At 42.6% G+C, this 13,354-nt stretch overlaps 6 non-coding genes across 6 annotated transcripts; all 6 read right to left on the reverse strand.

Moving 5' to 3' along the window:
* Window positions 1-5,660: 5,660 nt before the first annotated feature.
* Window positions 5,661-5,732, reverse strand: trnaa-ugc (transfer RNA alanine (anticodon UGC)). The gene has a single exon. It is a non-coding gene; the product is annotated as a tRNA-Ala (tRNA).
* A 404-nt stretch (window positions 5,733-6,136) lies between these two features.
* Window positions 6,137-6,208, reverse strand: trnag-ucc (transfer RNA glycine (anticodon UCC)). Its single transcript has one exon. It is a non-coding gene; the product is annotated as a tRNA-Gly (tRNA).
* A 3,917-nt stretch (window positions 6,209-10,125) lies between these two features.
* Window positions 10,126-10,197, reverse strand: trnaa-ugc (transfer RNA alanine (anticodon UGC)). Its single transcript has one exon. It is a non-coding gene; the product is annotated as a tRNA-Ala (tRNA).
* Window positions 10,198-10,601: 404 nt separating this feature from the next.
* trnag-ucc (transfer RNA glycine (anticodon UCC)) lies at window positions 10,602-10,673 on the reverse strand. The gene has a single exon. It is a non-coding gene; the product is annotated as a tRNA-Gly (tRNA).
* Window positions 10,674-12,632: 1,959 nt separating this feature from the next.
* Window positions 12,633-12,704, reverse strand: trnaa-ugc (transfer RNA alanine (anticodon UGC)). The gene has a single exon. It is a non-coding gene; the product is annotated as a tRNA-Ala (tRNA).
* A 404-nt stretch (window positions 12,705-13,108) lies between these two features.
* On the reverse strand, window positions 13,109-13,180 carry trnag-ucc (transfer RNA glycine (anticodon UCC)). Its single transcript has one exon. It is a non-coding gene; the product is annotated as a tRNA-Gly (tRNA).
* Between the last annotated feature and the right edge of the window lie 174 nt (window positions 13,181-13,354).

A 13,354-nucleotide genomic window follows, 5' to 3' on the forward strand; every position in this document is an offset into this window, starting at 1 on the left:
ACTGCTTGGAAGGTAGCTATGCTCACCACTATACCACCATCGCTTCAAAAGCATTTTATTTTCATTTTCTTAAAAAATCTAATCGGTAGAGTATACAGTACAAGTCGTTAATGAGTCTCAGTCATCCGGGTCTGGAAGGTAAGTCATGTCAAATGGACTTCTTTTTAGTTGAAAGAGTTTCGTTAAGTTTCAAAGATAGTTGGCTCTTGTCTGCAGTGCGCTGAATATTGGTTCAGATGCTGCGCTTGTTGCAGAGATTCATTGACCGTTGACAGTATAGATTTAGTACATTAGCTTCTTTCATGAAACTTATTGCAACTTTAAAACCCGGATCAACCTCAACCTGAATCAGATCCGCTCTCTCACAAGTGAGAAATAAACAGACTGGCATTTTTAAAAGCATGTGGAGATGCCAGGGATTGATCCCAGGGCCTTCTACATGCAACACATGCCATCTACCACTGAGTTACAACTCTGGTTGCACACCAATGCAAGCCATACACATGGGAATAGGAAATAGAGCCGTCTTCAATCCCTTTAAAGAAGAATTTGCAGAATTGGCTGTCAAGGACTCTTGGATCCCTACTTGTTCATGTAAAGACCCGCTCCAACAGAGTAAGCAGTGTCAGACACCATTGCTGTAGTGGCTTTCATACATCCCCAGGAAGATGACGATCATTAGGAGGCCACACCTAACGATGGAATGAAGGTCATTTAGAGCCGTGATTGTTTAAAGCCAACAACTCTTGACTCTTTTCCTAGCGCATTTTCTTTAGCCTGATCAAAGCTTGTTCTCTTTACCCTACAAACATGTTTACTTTGACATTTCTAAAGTATCGAAAAACCACACAAATTTCAAATCGCTAAACAGAAGACAACTGCAAGGGCAGGGAATCAAACCGTGGTCAACAGCTGGGGAGGGAGCTATGCTCACCACTATACCACCACCACTTCAAACGCACCTTTTTTTTATTCTCTTAAGAAATCAAATTGGTAAAGTATACAGTACAAGTCCGTAAAGATTCTGACTGATCAGTCATGAAAATTTTTCCAACTTGAAAACCCGGATGAACCTCAACCTGAATCAGATCCGCTCTCTCACAGGTGACATATAAACAGACTGTCATTTTTAAAAGTACATGGAGATGGAAGGCAAGTCAAAGGTAAATGGACTTCATTTTAGTTTCAAAGATAGTTGGCTAGTGCACCCAGTCACATTGCCTTACAACAGTCATGAAGTAAGCCCAAGACACTCATTTTCCACTCTCAGGTGAGAAACAAACAGACTGTCATTTAGTTAAAGCACATGGAGATACCGGGGATTGAACCCTCATACATGCAAAGCATGCGCTCTACCACTGAGCTACATCCACAACATCATGACAGATTAAGATCACATGGGAAGTGGAAATAGAGCAGTCTCAAATACCCGTAAGCAAGCATTCCCAGACTTGGTTGTCAAGGACCCTCGTCTTGCTTGTTTTCTGACAATTTCGGCTGTACACAATACCTACTACCTAGATCAGGTTTGTTCAGCCAATCAGAGCTTAAAGATAGAATCTTAGTTTAGGGTGGGGTGGGATAAGGCAAAGCATAATGTTCTCTTCCAATTGGTGACTGTCTCAACACACGTAATCCAGGTAATTGGCAGTGGGTAGAGCAATAGTTAGCTGGGCATTGTTGGAAGACAAGGAGGCACAGTCATTCAAATTTTTGCAACTTGAAAACCCGGATGAACCTCAGCCTGAATGAGATCCACTCTCTCACAGGTGTCGAATAAACAGACTGTCATTTTTTAAGTACATGGAGATGCCAGGAATTGATCCCAGGGTCTGGAAGGTAAGTCATGTCAAATGGACTTCTTTTTAGTTGAAAGAGTTTCGTTAAGTTTCAAAGATAGTTGGCTCTTGTCTGCAGTGCGCTGAATATTGGTTCAGATGCTGCGCTTGTTGCAGAGATTCATTGACCGTTGACAGTATAGATTTAGTACATTAGCTTCTTTCATGAAACTTATTGCAACTTTAAAACCCGGATCAACCTCAACCTGAATCAGATCCGCTCTCTCACAAGTGAGAAATAAACAGACTGGCATTTTTAAAAGCATGTGGAGATGCCAGGGATTGATCCCAGGGCCTTCTACATGCAACACATGCCATCTACCACTGAGCCACAACTCTGGTTGCACACCAATGCAAGCCATACACATGGGAATAGGAAATAGAGCCGTCTTCAATCCCTTTAAAGAAGAATTTGCAGAATTGGCTGTCAAGGACTCTTGGATCCCTACTTGTTCATGTAAAGACCCGCTCCAACAGAGTAAGCAGTGTCAGACACCATTGCTGTAGTGGCTTTCATACATCCCCAGAAAGATGACGATCATTAGGAGGCCACACCTAACGATGGAATGAAGGTCATTTAGAGCCGTGATTGTTTAAAGCCAACAACTCTTTACTCTTTTCCTAGCGCATTTTCTTTAGCCTGATCAAAGCTTGTTCTCTTTACCCTACAAACATGTTTACTTTGACATTTCTAAAGTATCGAAAAACCACACAAATTTCAAATCGCTAAACAGAAGACAACTGCAAGGGCAGGGAATCAAACCGTGGTCAACGGCTGGGGAGGGAGCTATGCTCACCACTATACCACCACCACCTCAAACACACCTTTTTTTTATTCTCTTAAGAAATCAAATTGGTAAAGTATACAGTAGAAGTCAGTAAAGATTCTGACTGATCAGTCATGAAAATTTTTCCAACTTGAAAACCCGGATGAACCTCAACCTGAATCAGATCCGCTCTCTCACAGGTGACATATAAACAGACTGTCATTTTTAAAAGTACATGGAGATGGAAGGCAAGTCATGTTAAATGGACTTCATTTTAGTTTCAAAGATAGTTGGCTAGTGCACCCAGTCACATTGCCTTGCAACGGTCATGAAGTAAGCCCAAGCCACTCATTTTCCACTCTGAGGTGAGAAACAAACAGACTGTCATTTAGTTAAAGCACATGGAGATACCGGGGATTGAACCCTCATACATGCAAAGCATGCGCTCTACCACTGAGCTACATCCCCAACATCATGACAGATTAAGATCACATGGGAAGTGGAAATAGAGCAGTCTCAAATACCCGTAAGCAAGCATTCCCAGACTTGGTTGTCAAGGACCCTCGTCTTGCTTGTTTTCTGACAATTTCGGCTGTACACAATACCTACTACCTGGATCAGGTTTGTTCAGCCAATCAGAGCTTAAAGATAGCATCTTAGTTTAGGGTGGGGTGGGAAAAGGCAAAGCATAATGTTCTCTTCCAATTGGTGACTGTCTCAACACACGTAATCCAGGTAATTGGCAGTGGGTAGAGCAATAGTTAGCTGGGCATAGTTGGAAGACAAGGAGGCACAGTCATTCAAATTTTTGCAACTTGAAAACCCGGATGAACCTCAGCCTGAATGAGATCCACTCTCTCACAGGTGTCGAATAAACAGACTGTCATTTTTTAAGTACATGGAGATGCCAGGAATTGATCCCAGGGTCTGGCAGGTAAGTCACGTCAAAAGGACTTCTTTGTCGTTAAAATGTTCTCAAAGATAGTTGGCTAGTTCACCCAGTCACATTGCCTTGCCATGGTCATGAAGCAAGCCCAAGTCAGTTATTTTCCACTCTTAGCTGAGAAACAAAGACACTATCATTTTGTTAAAGCACGTGGAGATGCTGGGGATTGAACCCAGGGCCTCATACATGCAAAGCATGCGCTCTACCACATGTCAGTAATGAGTCTCAGTCATCCGGGTCTGGAAGGTAAGTCATGTCAAATCGACTTCTTTTTAGTTGAAAGAGTTTCGTTAAGTTTCAAAGATAGTTGGCTCTTGTCTGCAGTGCGCTGAATATTGGTTCAGATGCTGCGCTTGTTGCAGAGATTCATTGACCGTTGACAGTATAGATTTAGTACATTAGCTTCTTTCATGAAACTTATTGCAACTTTAAAACCCGGATCAACCTCAACCTGAATCAGATCCGCTCTCTCACAAGTGAGAAATAAACAGACTGGCATTTTTAAAAGCATGTGGAGATGCCAGGGATTGATCCCAGGGACTTCTAAATGCAACACATGCCATCTACCACTGAGCTACAACTCTGGTTGCACACCAATGCAAGCCATACACATGGGAATAGGAAATAGAGCCGTCTTCAATCCCTTTAAAGAAGAATTTGCAGATTTGTCTGTCAAGGACTCTCAGATCCCCACTTGTTCATGTAAAGACCCGCTCCAACAGAGTAAGCAGTGTCAGACACCATTGCTGTAGTGGCTTTCATACATCCCCAGGAAGATGACGATCATTAGGAGGCCACACCTAACGATGGAATGAAGGTCCTTTAGAGCCGTGATTGTTTAAAGCCAACAACTCTTGACTCTTTTCCTAGCGCATTTTCTTTAGACTGATCAAAGCTTGTTCTCTTTACCCTACAAACATGTTTACTTTGACATTTCTAAAGTATCGAAAAACCACACAAATTTCAAATCGCTAAACAGAAGACAACTGCAAGGGCAGGGAATCAAACCGTGGTCAACGGCTGGGGAGGGAGCTATGCTCACCACTATACCACCACCACTTCAAACACACCTTTTTTTTATTCTCTTAAGAAATCAAATTGGTAAAGTATACAGTACAAGTCAGTAAAGATTCTGACTGATCAGTCATGAAAATTTTTCCAACTTGAAAACCCGGATGAACCTCAACCTGAATCAGATCCGCTCTCTCACAGGTGACATATAAACAGACTGTCATTTTTAAAAGTACATGGAGATGGAAGGCAAGTCATGTTAAATGGACTTCATTTTAGTTTCAAAGATAGTTGGCTAGTGCACCCAGTCACATTGCCTTGCAACGGTCATGAAGTAAGCCCAAGACACTCATTTTCCACTCTCAGGTGAGAAACAAACAGACTGTCATTTAATTAAAGCACATGGAGATACCGGGGATTGAACCCTCATACATGCAAAGCATGCGCTCTACCACTGAGCTACATCCCCAACATCATGACAGATTAAGATCACATGGGAAGTGGAAAAAGAGCAGTCTCAAATACCCGTAAGCAAGCATTCCCAGACTTGGTTGTCAAGGACCCTCGTCTTGCTTGTTTTCTGACAATTTCGGCTGTACACAATACCTACTACCTGGATCAGGTTTGTTCAGCCAATCAGAGCTTAAAGATAGCATCTTAGTTTAGGGTGGGGTGGGATAAGGCAAAGCATAATGTTCTCTTCCAATTGGTGACTGTCTCAACACACGTAATCCAGGTAATTGGCAGTGGGTAGAGCAATAGTTAGCTGGGCATAGTTGGAAGACAAGGAGGCACAGTCATTCAAATTTTTGCAACTTGAAAACCCGGATGAACCTCAGCCTGAATGAGATCCACTCTCTCACAGGTGTCGAATAAACAGACTGTCATTTTTTAAGTACATGGAGATGCCAGGAATTGATCCCAGGGTCTGGCAGGTAAGTCACGTCAAATGGACTTCTTCGTCGTTAAAATGTTCTCAAAGATAGTTGGCTAGTTCACCCAGTCACATTGCCTTGCCATGGTCATGAAGCAAGCCCAAGTCAGTTATTTTCCACTCTTAGCTGAGAAACAAAGACACTATCATTTTGTTAAAGCACGTGGAGATGCTGGGGATTGAACCCAGGGCCTCATACATGCAAAGCATGCGCTCTACCACTGAGCTACATCCCCAGTTGCACTGGCACATAAGCCATACACATGGGAATAGGAAAAAGAGCCGTCTTCAACACCTATAAAGAAGCATTTGCAGATTTGGCTGTCAAGGACTCTCGGATCCCTACTTGTTCATGTAAAGACCCGCTCCAACAGAGTAAGCAGTGTCAGACACCATTGCTGTAGTGGTTTTCATACATCCCCAGGAAGATGACAATCATTAGGAGGCCAAACTTAACGATGGAATGAAGGTCATTTAGAGCCGTGATTGTTTGAAAACAACAACTCTTGACTCTTTTCCTAGCGCATTTTCTTGATCCTGATCAAAGTTTGATCTCTTCACTCTAGAGAAGATGCTTACTTTGAGATTTCGAAAGTACCGAAAGACCGCACAATTTTCAAATCGCTAAATAGAAGACAACTGCGATGGCCGGGAATCGAACCCGTGTCAACTGCTTGGAAGGCAGCTATGCTCACCACTATACCACCATCGCTTCAAAAGCATTTCATTTTCATTTTCTTAAAAAATCTAATCGGTAGAGTATATAGTACCAGTCAGTAATGAGTCTCAGTCATCCGGGTCTGGAAGGTAAGTCATGTCAAATCGACTTCTTTTTAGTTGAAAGAGTTTCGTTAAGTTTCAAAGATAGTTGGCTCTTGTCTGCAGTGCGCTGAATATTGGTTCAGATGCTGCGCTTGTTGCAGAGATTCATTGACCGTTGACAGTATAGATTTAGTACATTAGCTTCTTTCATGAAACTTATTGCAACTTTAAAACCCGGATCAACCTCAACCTGAATCAGATCCGCTCTCTCACAAGTGAGAAATAAACAGACTGGCATTTTTAAAAGCATGTGGAGATGCCAGGGATTGATCCCAGGGCCTTCTACATGCAACACATGCCATCTACCACTGAGTTACAACTCTGGTTGCACACCAATGCAAGCCATACACATGGGAATAGGAAATAGAGCCGTCTTCAATCCCTTTAAAGAAGAATTTGCAGATTTGGCTGTCAAGGACTCTTGGATCCCTACTTGTTCATGTAAAGACCCGCTCCAACAGAGTAAGCAGTGTCAGACACCATTGCTGTAGTGGCTTTCATACATCCCCAGGAAGATGACGATCATTAGGAGGCCACACCTAACGATGGAATGAAGGTCATTTAGAGCCGTGATTGTTTAAAGCCAACAACTCTTGACTCTTTTCCTAGCGCATTTTCTTTAGCCTGATCAAAGCTTGTTCTCTTTACCCTACAAACATGTTTACTTTGACATTTCTAAAGTATCGAAAAACCACACAAATTTCAAATCGCTAAACAGAAGACAACTGCAAGGGCAGGGAATCAAACCGTGGTCAACAGCTGGGGAGGGAGCTATGCTCACCACTATACCACCACCACTTTAAACGCACCTTTTTTTTATTCTCTTAAGAAATCAAATTGGTAAAGTATACAGTACAAGTCCGTAAAGATTCTGACTGATCAGTCATGAAAATTTTTCCAACTTGAAAACCCGGATGAACCTCAACCTGAATCAGATCCGCTCTCTCACAGGTGACATATAAACAGACTGTCATTTTTAAAAGTACATGGAGATGGAAGGCAAGTCAAAGGTAAATGGACTTCATTTTAGTTTCAAAGATAGTTGGCTAGTGCACCCAGTCACATTGCCTTGCAACGGTCATGAAGTAAGCCCAAGACACTCATTTTCCACTCTCAGGTGAGAAACAAACAGACTGTCATTTAGTTAAAGCACATGGAGATACCGGGGATTGAACCCTCATACATGCAAAGCATGCGCTCTACCACTGAGCTACATCCACAACATCATGACAGATTAAGATCACATGGGAAGTGGAAATAGAGCAGTCTCAAATACCCGTAAGCAAGCATTCCCAGACTTGGTTGTCAAGGACCCTCGTCTTGCTTGTTTTCTGACAATTTCGGCTGTACACAATACCTACTACCTGGATCAGGTTTGTTCAGCCAATCAGAGCTTAAAGATAGCATCTTAGTTTAGGGTGGGGTGGGATAAGGCAAAGCATAATGTTCTCTTCCAATTGGTGACTGTCTCAACACACGTAATCCAGGTAATTGGCAGTGGGTAGAGCAATAGTTAGCTGGGCATAGTTGGAAGACAAGGAGGCACAGTCATTCAAATTTTTGCAACTTGAAAACCCGGATGAACCTCAGCCTGAATGAGATCCACTCTCTCACAGGTGTCGAATAAACAGACTGTCATTTTTTAAGTACATGGAGATGCCAGGAATTGATCCCAGGGTCTGGCAGGTAAGTCACGTCAAATGGACTTCTTTGTCGTTAAAATGTTCTCAAAGATAGTTGGCTAGTTCACCCAGTCACATTGCCTTGCCATGGTCATGAAGCAAGCCCAAGTCAGTTATTTTCCACTCTTAGCTGAGAAACAAAGACACTATCATTTTGTTAAAGCACGTGGAGATGCTGGGGATTGAACCCAGGGCCTCATACATGCAAAGCATGCGCTCTACCACATGTCAGTAATGAGTCTCAGTCATCCGGGTCTGGAAGGTAAGTCATGTCAAATCGACTTCTTTTTAGTTGAAAGAGTTTCGTTAAGTTTCAAAGATAGTTGGCTCTTGTCTGCAGTGCGCTGAATATTGGTTCAGATGCTGCGCTTGTTGCAGAGATTCATTGACCGTTGACAGTATAGATTTAGTACATTAGCTTCTTTCATGAAACTTATTGCAACTTTAAAACCCGGATCAACCTCAACCTGAATCAGATCCGCTCTCTCACAAGTGAGAAATAAACAGACTGGCATTTTTAAAAGCATGTGGAGATGCCAGGGATTGATCCCAGGGCCTTCTACATGCAACACATGCCATCTACCACTGAGCTACAACTCTGGTTGCACACCAATGCAAGCCATACACATGGGAATAGGAAATAGAGCCGTCTTCAATCCCTTTAAAGAAGAATTTGCAGATTTGTCTGTCAAGGACTCTCAGATCCCCACTTGTTCATGTAAAGACCCGCTCCAACAGAGTAAGCAGTGTCAGACACCATTGCTGTAGTGGCTTTCATACATCCCCAGGAAGATGACGATCATTAGGAGGCCACACCTAACGATGGAATGAAGGTCCTTTAGAGCCGTGATTGTTTAAAGCCAACAACTCTTGACTCTTTTCCTAGCGCATTTTCTTTAGTCTGATCAAAGCTTGTTCTCTTTACCCTACAAACATGTTTACTTTGACATTTCTAAAGTATCGAAAAACCACACAAATTTCAAATCGCTAAACAGAAGACAACTGCAAGGGCAGGGAATCAAACCGTGGTCAACGGCTGGGGAGGGAGCTATGCTCACCACTATACCACCACCACTTCAAACACACCTTTTTTTTATTCTCTTAAGAAATCAAATTGGTAAAGTATACAGTACAAGTCAGTAAATATTCTGACTGATCAGTCATGAAAATTTTTCCAACTTGAAAACCCGGATGAACCTCAACCTGAATCAGATCCGCTCTCTCACAGGTGACATATAAACAGACTGTCATTTTTAAAAGTACATGGAGATGGAAGGCAAGTCATGTTAAATGGACTTCATTTTAGTTTCAAAGATAGTTGGCTAGTGCACCCAGTCACATTGCCTTGCAACGGTCATGAAGTAAGCCCAAGACACTCATTTTCCACTCTCAGGTGAGAAACAAACAGACTGTCATTTAATTAAAGCACATGGAGATACCGGGGATTGAACCCTCATACATGCAAAGCATGCGCTCTACCAATGAGCTACATCCCCAACATCATGACAGATTAAGATCACATGGGAAGTGGAAATAGAGCAGTCTCAAATACCCGTAAGCAAGCATTCCCAGACTTGGTTGTCAAGGACCCTCGTCTTGCTTGTTTTCTGACAATTTCGGCTGTACACAATACCTACTACCTGGATCAGGTTTGTTCAGCCAATCAGAGCTTAAAGATAGCATCTTAGTTTAGGGTGGGGTGGGATAAGGCAAAGCATAATGTTCTCTTCCAATTGGTGACTGTCTCAACACACGTAATCCAGGTAATTGGCAGTGGGTAGAGCAATAGTTAGCTGGGCATAGTTGGAAGACAAGGAGGCACAGTCATTCAAATTTTTGCAACTTGAAAACCCGGATGAACCTCAGCCTGAATGAGATCCACTCTCTCACAGGTGTCGAATAAACAGACTGTCATTTTTTAAGTACATGGAGATGCCAGGAATTGATCCCAGGGTCTGGCAGGTAAGTCACGTCAAATGGACTTCTTCGTCGTTAAAATGTTCTCAAAGATAGTTGGCTAGTTCACCCAGTCACATTGCCTTGCCATGGTCATGAAGCAAGCCCAAGTCAGTTATTTTCCACTCTTAGCTGAGAAACAAAGACACTATCATTTTGTTAAAGCACGTGGAGATGCTGGGGATTGAACCCAGGGCCTCATACATGCAAAGCATGCGCTCTACCACTGAGCTACATCCCCAGTTGCACTGGCACATAAGCCATACACATGGGAATAGGAAAAAGAGCCGTCTTCAACACCTATAAAGAAGCATTTGCAGATTTGGCTGTCAAGGACTCTCGGATCCCTACTTGTTCATGTAAAGACCCGCTCCAACAGAGTAAGCAGTGTCAGACACCATTGCTGTAGTGGTTTTCATACATCCCCAGGAAGATGACAATCATTAGGAGGCCAAACTTAACGATGGAATGAAGGTCATTTAGAGCCGTGATTGTTTGAAAACAACAACTCTTGACTCTTTTCCTAGCGCATTTTCTTGATCCTGATCAAAGTTTGATCTCTTCACTCTAGAGAAGATGCTTACTTTGAGATTTCGAAAGTACCGAAAGACCGCACAATTTTCAAATCGCTAAATAGAAGACAACTGCGATGGCCGGGAATCGAACCCGTGTCAACTGCTTGGAAGGCAGCTATGCTCACCACTATACCACCATCGCTTCAAAAGCATTTCATTTTCATTTTCTTAAAAAATCTAATCGGTAGAGTATATAGTACCAGTCAGTAATGAGTCTCAGTCATCCGGGTCTGGAAGGTAAGTCATGTCAAATCGACTTCTTTTTAGTTGAAAGAGTTTCGTTAAGTTTCAAAGATAGTTGGCTCTTGTCTGCAGTGCGCTGAATATTGGTTCAGATGCTGCGCTTGTTGCAGAGATTCATTGACCGTTGACAGTATAGATTTAGTACATTAGCTTCTTTCATGAAACTTATTGCAACTTTAAAACCCGGATCAACCTCAACCTGAATCAGATCCGCTCTCTCACAAGTGAGAAATAAACAGACTGGCATTTTTAAAAGCATGTGGAGATGCCAGGGATTGATCCCAGGGCCTTCTACATGCAACACATGCCATCTACCACTGAGTTACAACTCTGGTTGCACACCAATGCAAGCCATACACATGGGAATAGGAAATAGAGCCGTCTTCAATCCCTTTAAAGAAGAATTTGCAGATTTGGCTGTCAAGGACTCTTGGATCCCTACTTGTTCATGTAAAGACCCGCTCCAACAGAGTAAGCAGTGTCAGACACCATTGCTGTAGTGGCTTTCATACATCCCCAGGAAGATGACGATCATTAGGAGGCCACACCTAACGATGGAATGAAGGTCATTTAGAGCCGTGATTGTTTAAAGCCAACAACTCTTGACTCTTTTCCTAGCGCATTTTCTTTAGCCTGATCAAAGCTTGTTCTCTTTACCCTACAAACATGTTTACTTTGACATTTCTAAAGTATCGAAAAACCACACAAATTTCAAATCGCTAAACAGAAGACAACTGCAAGGGCAGGGAATCAAACCGTGGTCAACAGCTGGGGAGGGAGCTATGCTCACCACTATACCACCACCACTTTAAACGCACCTTTTTTTTATTCTCTTAAGAAATCAAATTGGTAAAGTATACAGTACAAGTCCGTAAAGATTCTGACTGATCAGTCATGAAAATTTTTCCAACTTGAAAACCCGGATGAACCTCAACCTGAATCAGATCCGCTCTCTCACAGGTGACATATAAACAGACTGTCATTTTTAAAAGTACATGGAGATGGAAGGCAAGTCAAAGGTAAATGGACTTCATTTTAGTTTCAAAGATAGTTGGCTAGTGCACCCAGTCACATTGCCTTGCAACGGTCATGAAGTAAGCCCAAGACACTCATTTTCCACTCTCAGGTGAGAAACAAACAGACTGTCATTTAGTTAAAGCACATGGAGATACCGGGGATTGAACCCTCATACATGCAAAGCATGCGCTCTACCACTGAGCTACATCCACAACATCATGACAGATTAAGATCACATGGGAAGTGGAAATAGAGCAGTCTCAAATACCCGTAAGCAAGCATTCCCAGACTTGGTTGTCAAGGACCCTCGTCTTGCTTGTTTTCTGACAATTTCGGCTGTACACAATAGCTACTACCTAGATCAGGTTTGTTCAGCCAATCAGAGCTTAAAGATAGAATCTTAGTTTAGGGTGGGGTGGGATAAGGCAAAGCATAATGTTCTCTTCCAATTGGTGACTGTCTCAACACACGTAATCCAGGTAATTGGCAGTGGGTAGAGCAATAGTTAGCTGGGCATAGTTGGAAGACAAGGAGGCACAGTCATTCAAATTTTTGCAACTTGAAAACCCAGATGAACCTCAGCCTGAATGAGATCCACTCTCTCACAGGTGTCGAATAAACAGACTGTCATTTTTTAAGTACATGGAGATGCCAGGAATTGATCCCAGGGTCTGGCAGGTAAGTCATGTCAAATGGACTTCTTTGTCGTTAAAATGTTCTCAAAGATAGTTGGCTAGTTCACCCAGTCACATTGCCTTGCCATGGTCATGAAGCAAGCCCAAGTCAGTTATTTTCCACTCTCAGCTGAGAAACAAAGACACTATCATTTTGTTAAAGCACGTGGAGATGCTGGGGATTGAACCCAGGGCCTCATACATGCAAAGCATGCGCTCTACCACTGAGCTACATCCCCAGTTGCACTGGCACATAAGCCATACACATGGGAATAGGAAAAAGAGCCGTCTTCAACACCTTTAAAGAAGCATTTGCAGATTTGGCTGTCAAGGACTCTCGGATCCCTACTTGTTCATGTAAAGACCCGCTCCAACAGAGTAAGCAGTGTCAGACACCATTGCTGTAGTGGTTTTCATACATCCCCAGGAAGATGACAATCATTAGGAGGCCAAACTTAACGATGGAATGAAGGTCATTTAGAGCCGTGATTGTTTGAAAACAACAACTCTTGACTCTTTTCCTAGCGCATTTTCTTGATCCTGTTCAAAGTTTGATCTCTTCACTCTAGAGAAGATGCTTACTTTGAGATTTCGAAAGTACCGAAAGGCCGCACCATTTTCAAATCGCTAAATAGAAGACAACTGCGATGGCCGGGAATCGAACCCGGGTTAACTGCTTGGAAGGCAGCTATGCTCACCACTATACCACCATCGCTTCAAAAGCACTTTATTTTCATTCTCTTAAAAAATCTAATCGGTAGAGTATACAGTACAAGTCAGTAAAGAGTCTCAGTCATCCGGGTCTGGAAGGTAAGTCATGTCAAATGGACTTCTTTTTAGTTGAAAGAGTTTCGTTAAGTTTCAAAGATAGTTGGCTCTTGTCTGCAGT

The sequence above is a fragment of the Channa argus genome, unplaced genomic scaffold, assembly GCF_033026475.1.
Source record: "Channa argus isolate prfri unplaced genomic scaffold, Channa argus male v1.0 Contig081, whole genome shotgun sequence".
Taxonomy (NCBI): domain Eukaryota; kingdom Metazoa; phylum Chordata; class Actinopteri; order Anabantiformes; family Channidae; genus Channa; species Channa argus.